We start from the raw sequence: 22,292 nt of genomic DNA, 5'->3' as shown, positions 1-22,292 counted from the left end.
CAGTCTAAATATACCAATAAAATATTAAAGAATAACAATATTTGGTATATTTATAAACCGATTTTGAAGTTGTTTATAAAAAAGTTTTGATTATATCAAATAATTCATAAAGTGTTGTAAAGTGTCAAAAACTAGTGATAAGCAAATCTATTGTATTCTAATTAAGAAAATGCCACAGCAATAAATCAATAACAAGGAAGCGACCAACAAAAGTCTTGCAAAATCAGCGCAGCCAAGTGAATGTGATGATGAATGTGCTGTGAATATTGCAAATGTGTTTCGAATGTGTTTTTTTTTTTTTTTGGCGCGTCAAGTGCGTGAATGTTGAATGTGTTTTCTGTTTCTGTTTCTTTTTTTGTGTTTTTTGGCACCACTGTGCGCCCACATTATGAGGCAAGAGTGGTCGCTGGTCGCTTATTCGCTTAGTCGCTGCTCTCCCCACATTCCCCACTGTGGTTGGGATTGCCCAATTCAAATGCAAATAGCAACGAAATAGCAACAGCAACAGCAACAGCAAAGGCAACAGCAGCCACAGCTTCCCAGTGGGCAATCGTAAGTGGGGCTAACGCCAATGTGGTTATTACTTATACAATATGAAAAACGCTGAAAAAGCGGAAAAGCTCAAAACAAGCCCCTTCCCACTGAAGTACTACGTGTCTGGATACGTTACTGGCCAAACGCTGATTACCACCCTGAGCGCAGTTATGCTGCGGCACCACCGCAAAAAAAAACACAACACCACCGCATCCAGCGAGTGCAAAAAACAATAATAAACAAGTAGGAAAACTAAAGTAGGAATGTGCTCGACTGTCAGCTATCTGTAAGCCAATCACAATGCAAGCCCGAAGTCAAATAAAAATAGCCCCAAAAATACTAGAAAAACACCAAAAGGCTACGTATATAGACATACTATTACATTCAAAATATACCGAAAAATTCTTAAATACTATTGAAATAATAACACATTCAAAATATATCGAAAAATTTAAAAATATACCAAGAAATACACTTGGTATATCAAAATACTATTGCAGCTAAAATATACACAATTAATATGAAAATATACGAATTGATGTATTTGGTAAATGATATAATAAAACTTTCAAAACTTGATACCGACGACTAAATTTGGTATATGGATATACTATTACGGTGAAAATATACCGAAGAATAGACATGGTATATCGGTATACATACATACTATTACTGTTAAAATTTACCGAGAAAAAATGAAAATGTACCAATGCATATATCTGGTATATTGATATATTACTATATTTAAAATATATCGAAAAATATAAAAATATGCCAAAACTATTATGAAAATATACCAATGTATATATTTGATATATTAATATAATAACACCTAAAATACAAAAATACTACATTTGATATAATAGTATACTATTGCACTCAAAATATACCGAAAAATCTAAAAATATTCGATGGATGTATTTGGTATATTGATAAAATCCAATTAAAATATACCGAAAACTACATTTTTATATCGGTGTACTGTTGAAGTCAAAATATACCGAGAATATTGTGAAAATATACTAATTCATATATATGAGATATATTGATATAATAATACATTTGTAATATTTGGTATATCGATAATCTATTACATACAACATACACCAAAGAGTATAACATATACTGAATTTTCCACCGAAGCAATTTAGACCCGACAAATGCAACAGACTGACAGATAGACATGGCTAAATCGATTCGGCTGATTGCAAATGTATGTATATACTTTATAGTATATCTGTTATATAAATTTCCTGTTGGCACAAACTTATAATACCCGACCACCCCAATGGGTAGCGGGTATCAAAAATGTAAAGTGAAATGTGCGGCGCGCTTACATGAAACGAAAGTAAAAACTTTGGAAGCTGGCCCTTAACAGCAGCAGCAACAACAGCAAGTACAGCAATGACAACAACAACAACCACAGCATGTTGCCACCGCACTGCAGCTGGCCCACTTGAGCTCGCTTTGATACGAGAAGCGAGTATTTGCAATCATTTCATTTTTGGACACTAATGACGATGACTGCAACAATCCCAAATGAAATGCCTGCCCAGCGAAGAATTCAACATTTGTTACATAAACCCCACAACAACCAGCAACAACAACCAGCACAACAATTGTGTGACAGCGACAACAATAAACATTGCAAAAAAGCATAAAATCAAATCAAATAAAAAACAAGTCGAAACAAAAGCAAAGCAAAGCAAAGCAGAGCTAAAGCAGCACCATCAACTGGGACTGAGACTGAGACTGGGAGACTTTGGAGACTAGGAGACTGGAAGATAGACCCCAGACAGAGCAGAGCAGAGCAGAGAGTGCACAGCAGCTAGACCAGGTCGCAAAACTTGGCTAACAATCTAGGCTGCCGGCCGGCCGGCTGGCTGCACAAATCTGCGTCCATTTTCAGCATTCGAGTCTGACGAATTGACTTTGCTTTTCTTGCCTTGTTGTTGTCACAGTTGTTGCTTGTTGTTGTTGTTGTTGTTGTCGCAGTTGCTGTTGTGTCATACTTAATAATGGGGCAAGCAACTGTAACAGAAAGATGACATTTTCTTTCTTTCTTTTTTTTTGTATATTTTTCGCTATTGCGTCTGCTTTGCTTTTGTCGCATGCGAAAAACAAAAGCCATAAACATACGAGCAAAATATTTGAACTCGCCAACAGCAAGTGAAGAATCACTTAAGAGTGGGTATGCTTGACCGCCCAAAATACCCTATAAAAAACACTCACGTAGTCAGCTGAGCTTAAAACACAATGACTGCAAGTTACATAGAAAAAAAAGTGCTCAAGAATAAAATCTTGAATCAAGGTTTATTTCTAAACAAAGATCAAAATTCAAAAGAAAGTCTAGAAATTCAAGTAAGAAAAGTAAAATCTCCAAATTTAACAAAGAAAGCAAAATTGCATATCAACATCACACAATATTTAAATCCTAAAAATAAGATGTATTTAGTTTCAAAATGCAAATTTACCATTTTTTCAAACTAAAAATCTTATTTGAAGATATTTTTGTCTGATATCGAAAAAATCTTTAGTCGAGATTTGCAATCGACTTTTTAATATAGATTTTGTTCTCTCTTTGCATGAGTAAAAAAATAAATAAAAAGATCACACAATGTTTAAGTCCTAAAATAAGATGTTTTTATTCCGTAATCTAAGCTGATGCTGACTATTTTCATATTGTTGTGGATAACATTCTTTAGAGCCTTATATTTAGTATTATAATTTCCAGTTTCTTGCTGATTGCATTTGCTGTTTAGATAATAGATTATTAATAACAGTTTGAAAATTATTTGGAAACTAAACTTAACTTGCTGTTCAATCATGAATATAAAGACGCCACAGACTAAAAAGATCTCTCAAATTTGCGGATTATTTATAGATCACTCAATCGACTCAAATATAAGATCACAAACGTGCAAAAAAAAATAACCCACAAAAATATTGTATAAGAAAAGTATTAATTTCAATCACATACACAGAGATGGAAAAGATAAGCAACTATTGTTAGCTATATAAGATCTAGAATTTTAAATAAATAAACGTCAGTTCAAAATCAGAATTCACCAGACTCGTTTTGTATGCTAATTTGATCAAAAGTTGTTTGCATTGAATTTAATTGAATTATGTAATGTGAGGCCATTATTTATTAACTATAAATATCTTGATATATTACAATACTTTGTTATTCTGTTTTTGTAAAATGAATCGAATTGAGCTTTTTAATGTTTAAAAAGTGTAAACAAAATCGAAATTTTTTTATATGTTTTTTAATATTAAATTTTTGATAATCTTATCACTTACATAATTTTAATAAATTATGTTTAAGAGTATCAAATAAAATCAAATTATTTTTCTAAATTAGTTAAGTTTTTACAATCCTTTCATGTACATAATAATAATCAATAATTATTATGAAAAGCGATAAATTTAAAGAGAGTTAAAAATTGAGGTACAAAAGCGTCTATCGCTGACATTGCCACAATTGGTGGCCTGAGTTTTATTTTATAGTCTGTGTGACTTTGACTTTGATTTGTGACTGCTTGCAATCGTCGATAACTCGGCAAGTGCCATTCCAGGAAGCATTGCATCAAACCGAAGACAAAAGCGAGAAGTGCAAGTTTGTGTTCTAAGTCATATGCTGCAAGTTTGTTGCCTCAGTCTTGGCAAGTTTGTTGCCTCAGTCTTTTGCGCTCAGCCTGAGTTCGTTGCCTGAGTCTTTTGTTGCTTGGTCGCACCCAGCGACGAAGGGCAAACAAAAGGTGGCAAAAGAAGCAATATGGCAAATTGTGGATTTGTGTGTTGTGTTTTTGTTGTGTTGCTGATGCCAAGCACGTGCGTCACGCCCCAAAAAAGTGCCTTAACCCTTCTATGCCTCGTTTTGCCAATTTGACAATTTTATTGATGTTGCCTACGTGCCGATTGACCGCTTGATGATGCTCCTCCAAGTTAACGAACCACTCGCGTACTTCGTACCTTTCCCCCCCTTACCCTTTCCCCCTCTTACCAACAACAACTACAACAACAAGTGTGTGCAACTTTCATTTTGATAATTGAATGTGCTGGAAAATATTTTCATTTAGAAATTGTTTACTGGCAATTTTTGTGAGCACTTTCGATGCCCAATTGAATGTCAGTTGTTGTTGTTATTGTTGCTGTTGTTGCTGTTTTAGTTAATGCTTTTTTGTTGCCTTTGTTGTTGTTGCTGCCGCTGCTGCTGCCCAGCTAGAATTTATGGTTCGTTAGGTTTCTAAGCGCTTTTGCCCCGAGGCTAAATTATTGGTCTGCCAACACCTGATGAGCGCTCAGGCTTGAGCCTAACTGTTTGTTTCTAGCCTATACCTTATACAAATGTTTCAAGTGGGGTAGATTATTAAGTATTTAGTGCTTATAAAGTAATAATAATTTATATGTATGTATCTTATTTTTTATATATATTTATCTATTTATATACATATATAGTTTTTATTATTACATTTACTTAGTACATGAATCCTGCACTGGAAAAAATGTTACAAAATCCACATTTTTGTCTTAGTACTGCAAATTTTAGTCTTATAGTAAAAATGCGTCAAGAACATAAAAGACTTAAAGTTAGAAAACACATCTTGATTTCAAGAGCATTTTGTATAATACCTAGATTCTTAATGATAAGAGAAAAAAATGTTATAGTTCTAAGAACAAAAATCTTATTACAAAATCAAAAAAAAAATTGTATGTTCTATTCTATTCTTCTTTTACTATTTAATTATTATTTTATTATTTATTTAGCGCATTCAGTTATTCAGCTATATTGTTGATCACTTTTTATTTACGAAATATTTATTATCGATTCGTGCAGCTTTTAATCCCAGGGCCTTCTCTCTTAAACTTCAATGAATAAAATTTCGAGACATCTCGACTAACTGAACTACGAACAAGAAGACTCAAAGCTGGAATAAAATTTTGTGGGAATTTCGATGATTTTACAATTTTGTTACCTAAATCTAGTATTTTTTTGGTCTATTTTGAGAATTTGGCATATTTCAAACTAATATTCATACATAAATTTAAAAGTTGGTTCTTAAAGCGGTTTTATTTAAGAACGCAATTTTTATACCCGCTACCCATAGGGTAGAAGGGTATTATAACTTTGTGCCGGCAGGAAATGTATGTAACAGGCAGAAGGAGGCATCTCCGACCCTATAAAGTATATATATTCTTGATCAGCGTCAACAGCCGAGACGATCTAGCCATGTCCGTCTGTCCGTCTGTGTGTCTGTCCGTCTGTGTGTCCGTCCGTCTGTCCGTATGAACACCTAGATCTCAGAGACTATAAGAGATAGAGCTATAATTTTTTTTCGACAGTATTTGTTATGTTTGCACGCAGATCAAGTTTGTTTCAAATTTTTGCCACGCCCACTTCCGCCCCTGCAAACCAAAAAAAATCGAAAAACAAGCGTAAATTTAAAGCTAGAGCTGTGAATTTTGGTATATAGTATAATTACTATAGTAGTTATGATTCCTGAAAATTTGGTTGCGATCAGATAAAAATTGTGGAAGTTATTAAAGAAATACTTTTGTATGGGCAAAAACGCCCACTTACTAGGGCTCTTAGTTGCTTTGGCCGACAATCTGGTACATTGTGCCGTCTATGGTATATTTTGAATGGTGTGCTGTATCGGTATACCAAACATACCATTTGGTATATTTTTAGTATTTTTTTAGTATTTTCGGTATATTTTGAAAATAATACCACAATATTTTGCCCTTATTAAAAATGGGTAGCGGGTATCTCACAGTCGAGCACACTCGACTGTAACTTTCTTACTTGTTAAGACTATATCGATAAATTTTAGAAACTGGAGAAATTGTATTTGGAGAAATTTATGATTACGGCCTCTACTTTCAATGTATGGTATATTTTAAAAGTAGTAGTATATTGATAATAGTATATAAATATATTAGTATATTAATTTGGAATACTTTAAGAATAATATCATATTATATACTATATACTAAAATAGATAATGGCTATATTTGGTATATAAATATACTATTCTATTCAAAATATACCATAGAGTAATATGTATTTGGAGAAATTTATGAATGTTGTGGAATTTTGACGCTTACATATTTTGTGGAACTCTTTATTTACATTCTATCAATTCTTTGTCTTCTTTTTCTGCTCTTGAACATTATATTTTAGTGTGCATATTTCGCATGTAAGCTCTAGAATATATGTTCATATATTGATAATGATGTTCTAAGAGTTTCAAGTGAATCGTTTGTTTAATAAACCTACTTAATCAAGCCAAAAAGATAAATTATTAGATCTTATTTTACATATCTTTTTATATTACTATATTATGTCCATTAATATTAAAACTTTTTTCCATTTATTTTTAATTTATATTACTACATTGTGTATATTAATATTAACACTCTATTCTTCATTCCAGGGTATCTGCTAGTCGTGCCTGCTCGGCTTGTGATATGATGTGCTTTGCTTTGACGTCCAGCTGCCTGGGCAATTAACGCATTCCACGCATTGCCCAGTGACCCGTGAGTCCATAGTGACGTTGCCGCTCCCCTTTTTTTTCTTCCCCTTTGCCTGAGTGTAAAAATATGCAAATAAATTGTTGTTGTTGTCGCTGTTGTTGTTGTTGTTGCGTCTTCCTACTTGGCTTACGATTATGGTCTGGCCAACAGAGAAAAAAAAAGAAGAGCCAACCGACTGAACAAGAGTTTCTAAAAGCTGTTTTTGTTTTCGTTTTGTTTATTTCGGATTTGTTCGGGATTTTCGGTTTTTGGTTTTTGGTTTTTTTTGGGGCTGCTGTTGCTGCTGCGGGTCAATAGACGCACGTGAGTCGACGACGGCAACCACAACGACAACAACAACGTCAACGACGACAACAATTTGTGTGTCAATAATTTATTTTAGGAATCGGAATTGGAATCGCTTCGAACTAAACGAGGTCGGGAGAAAGTCACTGCAACAGCAACAGCAAAAGCAATAGCAACACTTGTCGCTAAATTGGCAGAAATTATGATTAGCTGTTGTTGTTGTCAGTGTTGTTGTTGCAGTTGCTCTGCGAGGATTGCAAGTTGTCAGCGAATCGAGACGTGTGACGAATGGCCTGGAAGTGCAGCAAGCGCTGCATCTGCAGCAAACACACACACACACACACACACACACACACACACACAAACGAACATTTGCCACATTTCCGCATCGCATCGCGGCGCGTGAAAGCTGCTGCTGCCGCACAGTGATTGTGGCAGGGTTGCAAGGTCACAGCCCAAATAAACAGCACTTCAACACACAGTCAACTGCAGTCACAATTTAGGCGTGCCTCGGTTTTTGTTTTTCTCTATTTTCTTGCTTGCTTGCTTGTCGTTTACAGTCCGTTGGCATCCCAGCAATTGGAGGCTAGGTTTCATTGCGCATACGCCCCGTGTTGCCATGGGAAGCAACAACAATGCAACAGCAGCCATTCCACTAAGTGGCAACAACGCTTATCACTGCAATATCAATAACAAATAAGAAGGCTACAGACGAGTGTGTTCGACTGTGAGATACCTGGTATTAATTTTCAAATATACCGAATTAATATACCACCAAGAGCTATATTTGGTATATTGCTAAAGTACTACTACAATCAAAATGCGATATTATTCTTAAAATACACCTAATAAATATATCGCACATATACTTAAATACACCAAAGGCTATATTTGCTATGTTGATTACATTTAAAATATACCATAGAGAACAAAATATACCATATTGTCAGCCAAAGCAAACACCGTGGAAAGTAGGCGTTAAGCCTGATCAAGAATATATAGACTATATATATTGTATACGTCTACTTCAGTTACTTCATCTGTTACATAAATTTGCTGAGACACAAGGGTTAAATACCATTCTTCCCTATGAACATTCTGGTATATTTCGATGGTATTTCTATGATATATTTCGAATGAAGTACTTCATCGTGTGGCCTTTAGTATTCTTTAATATTTGTTGTGATATTATGAATGTAGTATTATATCGATATACCTAATTTAGTCTTCGATATATTATCGTTTTTTTTTTTGTGGTATATTTTTAGAATGTGATTATATAGAAATGTAGCTTTTTATTTGTTAATAGATGATTAAGGTAAGATTTATCGTAAAATCTACGCTTAAATTAACAATAATTTTTTGTTAATATCTTAACCTAAAATTCCAGAATACGTTCCATACTCCTATAATAAATATTTCTTTAAATATTTTTTCTATTTTCGAAAAATGTCTTCTGAACCTAGTTGTAATGTTTTGAAATTTGAAAATAGTTATTATTATTTATTTATTTATTATATTACATCAAGTATTAAATACTACATTTAATATATAAAAGAGGGCTGGCTGTTGAGCCCTTCCACTCAAAATATTTATTTATTCACTATTAAAGTTCGAGTATATTTGAAATGCAGCTACCCTATTTACAGGGTATGCAGCGCTAGCAAGAGCTAAACAAATGCCACAAAATACACATGTGAAAAATTGAAAATGAGCGCGAAAAATGGAAAATGAAAACGAAAACATTGTGTAAGTGACAATTGCCAACTAGCTGTGTGTGTGAGTGTTTTGTGTGTGTGTGTGAAATGCTGTAAATATAATTTATGATATGACCAAATGTCGCCTTGATGACCCGCTCATTAAAACTGAGACAAAAACTTGCAAACTGAAAACTGAAAGGGGGAAAAATCAACGTGACAAATGCGTGAGAAAAACAACAAAAACCTGCAACAAAACAACAGCAACAACAACAATTTCTTTGCGAAAGTGCTTTTAAGAAAAACAAAAAAAAATGAAGATAAATGCGAGAGAAGAACTTGGGACTAGGTAAATCTTCAGGGGTTAAATGCAACAACTTGTTGGCTTGAAGAAAGCTCAAGTTTGGCTTTCTCAATTCTCCGTTCCAAGAGTTCAACGTTTGCTGACCTGCAGTTAATAATAGTTGATGGAAAATTGAAAATATGTCTTAATTGCATAAATGCTATTAAAGAATTAAATTGAATTGAATTTGAAAACCTTGAAAATGACATGAGGTTAGTTGCAGTGTCAAAGTGATTCTCAAAAGATTACAAAATAAATTGCTAAAGAAATAAATACAAATTGTTGGCATAGAATCCGATAAATTACATCGCTAAAAACCTAAAAAAGATACTGAAAACAATAAATTCAAATTCTTTTACAAAAAGCTCTTTAAAGAAATTCATAATATAATTTCAAAATCGATTTGTCAAGAAGCAAATTCAGATTTATTAACAAATTTTAAAATTATATAAAATATAAATGTCAATATAGAGAAAAAATAAGTAAGATGTAAGAAAAGTAGGAAAACTACAGCCGAGTATTAAAGCCATAATCAAAAAATATACCAAAAAGATATACCAAATAAAATACTTAAAAATATACTGAATAGTATATTTGCTATATCGATGTAATAATACATAATATACCGAATTGAAATACCAAAAAAATACTGAATCATACTTGAATCTTTATTTATTATATCGATATAATACTACACAATATACCAAATTAATATACCAAAAAATACTAAAACATACCGAGAACCACATTTGGTATCTCGTTATAATACACTAAATTGATATACCGAAAAATACTAAAATATACCGAAGACTCTATTTGGCATATCGATATAACACTGCATTCCAAATAATATAATATATAGCATAAAAAATATACCAGACACATACAATACTACATAATATGCCAAATTAATATACGAAAAAATACTAAAACATACCGAGAACCACATTTGGTATATCGTTATAATACTACATTATACACCAAATTAACGTACCAAGAAAATACTAAAATATACCGAAGACTCTATTTGGCATATAATTGTATATATAACTTTGCATTCCAAATAATATATAGTATACAAAATATACCAGACAGAGAAAATAACATTAAGGTTCAATATGTGCAAGATTTTATAGCTAAGCTTTTGCTTCTACATTTTGAAAACCAAAAATAGTTTCTTAGTACTATAATAGAAACTTTTTGCACTGATGGCAATGCGATTGCCTGGGCAAACTTATATGTATGGAAATATATACTATATATATGCTCTATAAATTATAATGAGATTGCGGGGCATTAAAGGGCAAAATAGCGAACAGAAAAACTTTCGCTTAGAATCAAGTCAAAAGCAAAGTGCAGATCGAAGCGTTAAGATTGGAAGTTGTTGCTGCCGCTGTGGCTGCTGCTGTTGCTGCTGCTGCTGCTGTTGATGATGATGATGATGATGATGATGATCGCAGTTGATATGCAGTGCAGATGAAGAAAGTGCTGGAAAACGAGAGTAAAGTCGTCACGGCCATGGACAACGCTTTGACAAAAGAACGCAGTGCAAAGAGAGCGAAAGAGAGAGAGAGAGACAAAGACACTGGAATTTATTGTGGCCTGAAATTGAGTCAATTTATGCTGCGATTTTGATCAGCAACGTACGCGCATTTAATGTGCCCCATTCCACAGCATTCCCCGCTTCCCTTCCTTCCTTCTTTCGTTCGACTTCCCTCTCTGCTCTGCTCTGCCCTGATTGGTTTTTTTTCTTCTCTTTGTTGTTGTTGCGGCATTTTTGAGTGTGCCAAATGTGCAGTCATAAAATTTACGTTCTTTTGCTTACTTTTCCGTCTATCAACACACATGCATCGCCAAGACTTGTGCACTCTGTTACCCCCCTGCTCTGTACCCCTCCTTCTCTCTCTCATTCTCTGCTTGGTTGCTGAAGCATTTGAGAGCTGCTTTTGAATGTGGCCGCCGTTTAATTGTTTCATTTGCCATTTACCATTTGCCATTTGCCGCAGCATTATGCTTTTTCCTCATCAGCTCAATTGTGTTGATCTCTATTGTTAGTTGCTGTTTGTTTGCTGTATCTGTATCTGTATCTTTGGCAGCAGCATTCCGCATCCGTATCTCAATATATTTCTCTGCAATTGACAAGTGGCAGCAGCAGCAACAACAGCAGCAGCAACAGTTGCGGTTGCCGTTCGACGTCTCTTGAAAATTACTTAATAAAAGTGAAACTAACTGTTTTGTTGCCGCAGAAGAAAGAAGCTAAAAGCGACAAGAAGAAACTAGTTTTCTCGACTCTCCATCCATCCATCCATCCAACCATCCAAATACATTTCATTCATTCAGAGCGCTTTTTGAGGTTTTCTAAACAGAAAACGAGAGTGAAATTTTGAGATGGACAAGTACAAGTACAGCGACTGACTACAACCAAGTAACCAAGTATTATGTCTATTTAGTATTATGCTTCAATTAGACGCAACTAAATAAACAACAACGAGACAACAACAACGAAACGACGAACAAAAGTCGACAAACAACAACATTTCAAACGACAATCCAATATCTTGTCAGACAATGTGTGTGTAATTGCACTCGGAGACCACAAGAAAATGTTAAAGAGTATGCTCTATGATCGACTGGCACATACCCTGTTTTACAAGTTCGTCAGTCGCTGGAAGAAAACTCATCAACTAAATAAAGATTTGCATTGAAATGAACAAAACAATTCTAATGAACGACTTACTGTAGCTGAGAAAAGTGACGCAGTAAATGACAAAGTCGACACAAAATGAGAATTTGCTATACGTGTGTTTATAATCGACTAGCACATACCCTGTAATCATTTGGCCATTTAGTAGGTAATTTGTAACCAAGACAACACGATAAATTGATCAAAATCAAAGTGAAAAGTAAAATTTGACAGTCAAATAATGATCGACTTGAACATACCCTGTACATAAAAAGGTACAAAAAAGAAATGCACTCATACGCTGATGTTAAGCACAACTACAGATGCTACACAACCAGCTAGCATTAATAGACATTAGTCAAAAAAATGATCGACTTGAACATACCCTGTAATCTACTAGTCAACTGAAATACTCTAAAAAACTAAAAAAGGGCTGCGACGAAACAAGAAATCGATCAAAATAAGAGTGAAAAGTAAAATTTGACAATAAAATCATGATCGACTATCACATACCCTGTACAGAAAATGTGCAAATACAAAAAATTCTCTCACTCACTGATGTTAAGCACAACTACAGATTTTTGAAGCATGTTTATAAATCGCAATGAAACAGCATTGATATCTGCATACCCTGTAAAATAGACGTAAAGCAAAATATATATAGTTCGTACTTTGCAGCATGCAAGAGAAAATCGCCATAAATATATACTATAAACAAATAATAATAGTAAGAGTAAATTAATTTAATTTGCAATTTCATTGGCAAACTGGTTCAGCATAATAATGCATGTGCATTTCTATACCCTGTACTGTTAATAAAGTTTAAGCATTGTTAAAAGAAAGATCAACGAAAATCATTCAAAGGAAGTGTTAATATCAAGTTCGTGTTCTAAGTCTTTTGTTTGATCAAGTGCACAGAAGGAAAAGGAGAGTGAGAGGGAGAAAGAGAGTGAGATATGGATAAAGAGAGAGAGAGAGAGAGAGTGAAAGAAAGAGAGACAAGAGGCTGAGGGTCATGGAAGTGGGAAGAGGAAGACACACTTTTGGCCTGGGCCCAGAAAAGCTTTCGGCGCCTTATTCACATCGTTTGGCAATGTTGTGTTCGCCCGGCGAACTTTCACTTTACAAAAATGTGAGCAACGACAACAACAACAACAGCAACAATAACAGCAACAACGATAAAGACAACGACGACAACGCGACATGGAAATGAAAATTTATTAGCAAATTATGATTTCTGTGCACAGCGTCGTCGGCCCAATACCTTAACTTAACTTGACCACTTGACCACTTGCCACCAGACATGGCAACACAACAACAACAACAACAACAACAATATTCGACTGCGGCGAATGAACTCGGGACAATTCAGGGCAGTTGAAGGAACGTGACCGTCGCCAGAATTGAGCCCACGGATGAAAGAAAATTTTTTTTTTCTTCTTTTTGTTATTTCGCATCCATCCATCGAACGGGGCCGCAACTTTGTTGTCATACCCTGTAAGGCACACAGTAAATAAATAGTATGTGAGTATATATCTATATAGCTTTCACAGTAATTAAGTTAAACTAAACAAAAATTCATATATCCGATTTATAAATTTGCAAATAATGTAATATATTTTATAACAAATATGTACTGCAAAAAATACTAAAACAAACCTAAGGCTAAATTCTAAATATAACATTGCGTACTCTTATATTTCGTCGTCTAAGCATTATCATTAAATGTAAAAGCGTATCATAAAAATATACTAAATAAATATACCTAAGGTATAATATTACTGGTCCAAAACTTTATAAATATCAAAACAAACAAGTTTTTGTTCTGAGAAAGTTGTCATACAAATAAATAAAGTAAATTACAAATCGTCTAAAAAGTTTTTGTGCTCACAAAAAAAAAATAAAAAGAAAAAACAAACTAAAATGCTTTATCGAAAAATCATTAAATTCACCTTAACCTTTCATGAAAGACAATTCTAGCCATCTGACAATTATTTAGTATTTCAATATTTAGTATTTATCATAAAAAAAACAGTAAGAAGGCTTTAGTAGAGTTGTGTTGACTATAAAATACCCGCTACCTTCTGTGGACAAAAGCTAAATAGTGTGGTATTTAAAATATATCAAATTAATATACCATAAAATACTAAAAATATGCCGAGAACTGTATTAGCGGGAGAAAGAAATATATTTGAAAATATACCAAATTAATATACCACAAAAATACCGAAAATATACTAAAAGTTTTATTGGCAGGCTTAAAAGCATAATTGTTTTTCTTGTTAATTGTTATAAAAGTCATACAGAATATGCGCTAATTTGTACACTAAACAGCAAGGCAATTAATTGTCAATTCTCGTTATATAACATTTTGATGTTTTACAGGGTATTTAACAGTTTGAACTGCGTTCGATTTGCGGTTGGTTTAGTTGATTTTTTGGCTTGGCCTTTGAGTCATGCGCTGGCAATGCGAGCTCGAACCAAAATGAAAACGAAAACGACATCGACAACAATAACATTACCCTGCAACAACAACAACAACAAGAATAACAGCAACTGTGCAAATACAAACACACACACACACACACACACACCTGAGTAGAGAGCCCAAAAAGCAGCCCAACAAAAATGTTTTCTCAATTTCACGACAGGTTTTTTGTCGTCGTCGTCGTCGTTGCAGTTGTTGTTGTTGCTGCTGCTGCTTCTGTTGTTATTGTTGTTGTGTTTTCCTTTCCTTTCCTCGAGTTTTCGGCCAACAAAATATTTGCTTAACAATTTCTACTGTAACAAAATAATACTATAGCAAAATAAGAGACGAACTCCACACACATCATTTTACTTACTTATTTTGTTCCATAATTTCTTTGTCGTTTTCCTTGATCTTTTTTCCTTTTGTCGGTTTTGCTTTTTTTTTGTGGGCCACAGCGACAATAATGCACATTAATTGTGTATGATGAACGATGAGAAGAGCGAGAAGAGGGACAAGAGGGAGAAGATGGAGAAGAAGAAACTTTGGTGCTGGCAAAGTGACGAAAGAGCTTGCAACAAAGCGATGGCATTGTTTTACAAAGAGTCCGCAAGATGTTGCAATCGTCACCCACATAAATCAAGCAAAAGACAAACTCACACACACATGCACACAGCACACATGCACACACACACACAAGCACAGTGGGATGAGTCAAAAGAAAGTGAAACGGTGGGGCGTGGCGAGCTGCCCATGAAGAAGAAATTGAACAGCGGCGAGTCAACAAGTTTAGGAAGAAATGAAAGTGAAATGGATGCCCAAAAAAAACAACAGAAAAACAAAACCGAACGATGATTCAATCGAGCTGCGAGATGCCACGCCCCCCTTCTCCCCTCATATGTATATTTCTTTGGTGGGGTTATCGGCATCTGCAAAGCTTAGTCATCAGCTTTATTGAATCGCAACAACAATGCGAAAGTTTCTTATCACCTGCCGTAAATTGATCGCTTTGCGATCCATAAAAATAGCCCATAAACACAACACAAGAGGGGACACAGAGAGAGAGAGACAGAAAGGGAGAAAGAGAGAGAGAGAGAGAGAGATGGTGGAACACTAAACGCTTTGAATCGCATTTTTCACACGTTTCTTTTTCGAGACACACGAAATATTTGGAATATTATGATTATTGATCCCTATAAAAAAAACTTGCATAAGCGTCACAGAGAGAGATTGAGAAACGCCGAGAAACAGATCAATCGATCGATAAGAGATCTTATCAGATCGCTGCATAGCAAATAGTTATTCGAACATCGGAAGACAAATTTACGCAATCGTGTTGCATAAGCAAACATGTTTATTAATCAAGCGTATCGAACATTTTGTCTATGAAATCATAATCAAAAATATGCATTGATGCAAATTTTAAAAAATACTCTTTAAATTAAATGAAATTTAAGTAGAAATTTGTTTTCCCATTATTCTAATTTTCACAAAATAAGAAAGACAGAAAATATATAATAAAAAGCGATTTAAAAGTTAGCTCATTTAACTGAAGCATTGAAAATGTTGTAAATAAGAATAATTGCATATTCGGCATTCATTTTATAGCAACTGAGAGAAATTGGAAAAATTACATATTGTAAGTAAAACTTTAGCATGTTGAAACTACAGTTTGAAATAGCAAAAAACATGTAATAATAGCATTAAATATACAAACTAATGCTCTACTTAAAGAGATTTTTTGAAAAGAATAATAACATAGAATATGTAAAGAATAATACTATATGGTATATACTAAAGTAATAGGTAATAATCTTATACATGTATTCCAAGTACATTCTTGAATAGAATAACAAATAATGAATATATTTATAGGGTATTATAACGTTGGACTGCCAGAAAATGTATGTAACAGTCATAATGAGTCGTTATCCGACCTCATACTGGTGATCATAGTATATTTTGTACACTAATAGTATACCGATATACCAAATATAATCATTGGGATATTCATATGGTAAATTCTTATAATACTGTTTTGAATTAATCTAAGATATATTTTGAATTTATTACTTCATCAATATACCAAATATAGCCTTCGGCATATTTTAGTATTTATGTAGTATATTTTCGGTATATTTGTAGAATATAGTTTTAGTGGAAATGGATAATAATAGTATATCCATAACAATATAGTCTTTGGTATATTAATTTGGTATATTTGTAAATTATTGCTTTACATTTAATGAAAATGCGTAGAGAACAAAATATACCAATACTTACTTATTGCTATATTCTGAATGTATAACTACTTGAATATACCATGTATAGACTTCGGTATATTTTATTAGTATGGTATAGTATATTTTTGGTATATTTATGAAATATGGTTTTATTGAAAATGCATAGCGGGTAGTTTTCTTACATTATTTTTGTTTTACTGAAAACGCTCGCAAAGTTGAAAATTTCAAATATGTATAAAGTAACAATTTATGGGAATTTAACTCGACCACAAATTAGAAGAATACTGTTAAGAATAATTGCAAAAAATGCTTAAAGATACAAGAATTCTAAATACAAACTGCTATTTTAAAGTTATGAAATTCCCAATTGAATTTGTAGTTTCCCTGGATAATTTGGCTGAATGCAATTTGGGGGAATCGCTTGACCCAGTTTACAGCTGAGAGGATGATTGAGCAACTGAGCCAAAGAAAACACAAGAAACCAAACAAACAAAAAACGGATATGTTAAACTGAAGGCTTTGGGCCATATTGGAAGTCATGGGTTCAGGCGACACGTTGCAATGCTTCGCTAGCCACCAACTGGGTGACTGACTGACAAAGTCCGCGTTGGCTTTATGTCACGGCCAAAATGGCCAAGCAAAATGCTGATGGATGAGCCTTGACAACGGCTGGATGGCAACGACTTTGGCTTTAACTGTGCTCTTATCGATCGACAACGACTGCAGGCCATGTTTATTTATTTTGTGGTTGGATTTGTTTTTTACCGTTTCGGTTTCAATTGGCAATTGGCAAAATGGCAAATGGCAATTGCTAAGATGGAGAATGAATGCAAGAGAGAGAAGAAGAGAGAGAGAGAAAATTTGGTCACAAAACGGACTCGAACTCAAGCTTCGGCTTTTCGGTCTTTGGTCATGCGAGGCACGCGCAGTGCGGAAAATCTGTTTGGGAAAATCGTTTGCGCATAAATCGACGCCAGGTTGTCAAGTTGTCGTCAGGCTTTGCATGCCAAACAACAAGAGTCAGGGGTTTGGCCAACCAAAGGAGAAGGAAAATCAGAGAAAGAGAGAGGAGAAGAGGAAAAGAAGCCGCTTGAAGTCGCTGTGGGTTGGCGCTTGGCCAAACTGTGCGTCAAGTGCGATTCGAAATTAAAATGAGCCGTTACAAAGCTCAAGTTAAAACCCCAACTCAAGTCGCTGATCGACTGCGGTGGCTCATTTGATCATTTGATCATTTAGCCAGCGGCTGTAACTGTTCAATGCTCAGTGGCGATTTGCGCACACACTGATTGACACCACATTAAACAGCTCCCCAACTTCAACTTGAAGTCGAGTTGATAAAATCTCTTTACGTATTCAGCTTTAGCTGCTTTTTGCCGCTACTCAAATGGGGAATTTAGTATTACATCGATGTACCGAATAGATACTTTGGTATATTTTTGTACTTACGGTATTTTTATTTGGTATATTTTTGAAAATAATATTGTTTAATTGGAAATGAGTAGCGGGTATAGACTACATCGATATACCGAATACAGCCTTCGGCAAATTTTAGTAATTTTTTGGTATTATAATTTGGTATATTTTTTATAAAATATAATTTTATTGAAAATGGTTAGCGAGTAGCTCACAGTTGAGTGCACTCGACTGACTACATCGGTAAACAACATAGAACCTTCGGTATATTTTAGTATATTTTAGTATTTTCATATGGTATATTTTTTAAAATATAGTTTTTTATTAAAAATGGATAGCGGGTAACTTACAGTTGAACATACTCGACTACATCGATATTCAAAATAGAGCCATTGGTATGTTTTTGTGTTTTTATTTTAATTTAGTATATTTTTGTATAATATATAGTTTTAATGAAATTGGGTGGCGGATATCGCACTAGCTATATTTTTCGGTATTTTTATTTGGTATATTTTTGAAAATAATTTTGTTTAATTGAAAATGAGTAGCGGGTATAGACTACATAGATATACCGTATACAGCCTTCGGCAAATTTTAGTATTTTTTCGGTATTATAATTTGGTATATTTTTTAAAATATAATTTTATTGAAAATGGTTAGCGAGTAGCTCACAGTTGAGTACTCTCGACTACATCGATGTACAATATAGAGCCGTCGGTATATTTTTGTATTTTGCAGTATTTCCTGAAGTATATTTGTGTATATATAATATATAGTTTTAATGAAATTGGGTGGCGGATATCGCACTAGCTATATTTTTGTATTTTTCGGTATTCTAATTTGGTATATTTTTTTTTAAATATAGTTTTTAATAAAAATGGTTAGCAAGTAGCTCACAGTCTTACAGCCTTAGGTATATTTTAGTATATTTAGATATTTTCAGTTGGTAAGGTTTTTAAAGTATAGTTTTATTGAAAGTGTGTAGCGGGTATTTCCAGTCGAGCAAACTTTACTTGCTTGCTTGTTTTCTTATCGTTTCTGCTGTCTTCACACTCGTGTTGTGGAATTCACTTTGCACAGTTGCTGTCAATGCGATCTTGTCAATGTTAGCCTAGACCTCGTCAGTTGACTCGTATTTCTCATTTAATCACATTTTTCGAATCTAAATCAGGTGCATGCCTTGACATTACAGCTACAGTTACCATATACAATGTAATTCTGCTAAATTTGCCCTTAACATAAATCCGATTATCGGGATGTTTCCAATTTACAAGCAAGCAAGCAAATTTTGTATCTCTCCCAAAAATAGTTTAGTATTATATTTTCAAAGTTTATTAATTATTCCGATTGTGTTTCATAATCAGATTCACAGCGAACTTAAGTGAAACAAAATAAGCGATCGCTATCGAGAGCTTAAATCGATAGAAGATATTGTTATTAAGTATCGCAAACCAAATTTTTTTAAACAATTGAGATTGCCACTTATGATGCATATGATACATAGAAATAGTAAGTAGGATAAAAGAAATATTTCTCGGGTCATACTGAAAAATACCAATAAGTTTATTTGTAGAAATTTCTTTAAATCTTTGTTGAGCTCTTCGCGACCTTTGTTTTCTTTATTTGTGTTATTTATTTTCATTACTTATGGAATCCTATTAATTTTATTTTGTTCAAATCTTTAATAAATTGATGTTTGAATTCAACTTCTGATTAATGGGTCTAGTCAAAATCTTCTATCTTTTTTAATCCCATTTCTTCGTCTTCATAATATGTCTAGTTTCTGTATTCATTATTTGTAATCTTAAAAGATTCCAATATTCTATTTCTAGTCTCGACCTTCAACACCTGAACAGCTTCAGCTTTATCTGCAGCTTTTTCTGTCCCTCGATTTGATTTCCGTTGGCATTCTTTCGATTGAAAAATACTTTAGGTTCGGTTGTTAACGGAGCAAAGAGCCAAACAGTGATTTGCTCATTACGCGCCATAAAATGCGTGCGGCCTGCGATTCGACTCTCTAACTGTCTGCCACAGAAGAAAGCGTTCCGCCAAAAATCCAACAGAAACAACAACAACAACAAAAATATAATAATAAAAGAAGACATCAAATAATACAACAACAACAACGAAAAAAAAAAGTATCAAATGATATGAAATGAATCAAAAATGGAAACGCTTTGAGGTCATGCGGCATTTTCGTGTAATGTGTGGCAAGCATTTCAATAATAAAATCCAAACCGAAAACTCAATTAAACTCTGGTGCTATTACTGTGACGACTGTAACTGCGTTTGCGGTTGCGGAGGCGGTGCAAATGCGTTTGCCAACAACACATGGCAAATTGCTGGCTCGATTTTGGTGTCGAGAGTCCACCACACAAATGCAATTGACAGACAGAAGACAGAAGACAAGAAACAGCAGCAGCAGCACCAGTGAGGTGGACAGCGCTTGTAGATAAGGTGGACAGCCCCAGAGATGGTAAGATTGCTGAAGGGAGAGAGGGGATGGGAACAACCGACAGTTTTGCGGTGTTTCATGTTAATGTTGAATGTCGAACTGTTGTTGGGAGTGTCGCCTCAGGCGTCTGCTTCGAATTCCACAGCGTAGACGACAGCCAACAACAACAACAACAATAGCAACAACTTGGCTTGAAGAGAAGCACCCAAAAAGGGTTTACATAATCGAATGGCGAATTATTTATGGGCATTATCGTATGTGCTGCATTATCAAATGGATCAAGCGGATCACAAAAGCAAAGCAAAGCGAGCGAGACACTAAGTGAAGTGTGGAGGGCAATGGAGAGTTATGACAGGGCAGTCGAGGTAAAAAGACAATGAACTAACAATGGACAACATTGTTAACATGGCTCGCAGCTTAGGGGACGCATTCCAGCTGGCCAAATGCATGCGCCAATGTGTCAGGTGTGAGCGACGGGCAAGGAGAGAAAGAGTAAGAGATGCGGGGCAGTAGGTGTGGTCGAAATGTGAAGAGAGTGAGAGAGAGAGTGTGGGAGTTCAGTTGTTGCAAAGATTTATTTCGATTAATTTCACAGATTTCTACAAAAGCAATTAAGCAACTGACATGGGGGAGAAGGGACAACATGTAGGGCGAAGCTCTGAAGTTTAAGCGAATTGAAAGATGATAAAATAAGGAATTGTTTATTTTAAAAGTAATAACGAATTTTGTATCACTTACAAGCATGGAAGAATCACCAAAAGCCTTTCACAACATCCTCAACGTTTCGTCAGCTGAAATTTCATTCCACAAACTAAATTTGATAACACTTATCTGCTTATCACAAATTCTTGGTCGTTTGGTGAAAAAAAAGAGTGAATATACTACTGATAATCCCATTGACATTGAATTTCGCCTAGATGTCATTAACGATCCTGCCAACTCAAGAAAAAAAGAGCTATGCTCAAAAGCGAAGCCCGCGAAGTTAAATTACACTTTACTCAATACTTGTTGCTCACTGTAGTACTTAATAATTGTTTGAAATTATTTGTCGATACAATGAGATTGACATAATTCGAATCTTTCAGAAATTATACTATAGACGAAATTATATTGCAAGAACTGCACTTTATATAAATTATAAAACAAGTCACAAAACATCAAAATTCACTTCAATTGAAAACAAGTAAGAAAGCTCCACTGTGAGATACCCGCTCCCAATGTGAATAAAAGCGAAGCAGTCCGCCATTAATTTTAAAGTATAACAAAATAATATGCTGCAAAAATACTAAAAACATACCAAAGACTATATTTGGTATATTGATAAAGAACCACATTAAAAATATACTAAAGAGTATACAATATATTGATATAATACCGCACTCAAAATATACATTTAAGTTAAAAATATACCAAAAATACCGCAAAACACTAAAAGTATACCAAATAATATATTTGGTATATTGATATAGAGTGTAGAATATACCAGATTGTGAAATCGCCCTTTTCACATTATGCACATCAAAATCATATACCTCACTATATACATAGTTGCCAATTGTATATGAGACAAATGGTTGTGAACACTGCTACAGCAAAGACATGCACCCGCAAAAGCTTTCGCATGAAGCT

The sequence above is a fragment of the Drosophila sulfurigaster genome, chromosome X, assembly GCF_023558435.1.
Source record: "Drosophila sulfurigaster albostrigata strain 15112-1811.04 chromosome X, ASM2355843v2, whole genome shotgun sequence".
NCBI classification, from domain to species: domain Eukaryota; kingdom Metazoa; phylum Arthropoda; class Insecta; order Diptera; family Drosophilidae; genus Drosophila; species Drosophila sulfurigaster.
This window is presented reverse-complemented; position numbering follows the sequence as displayed.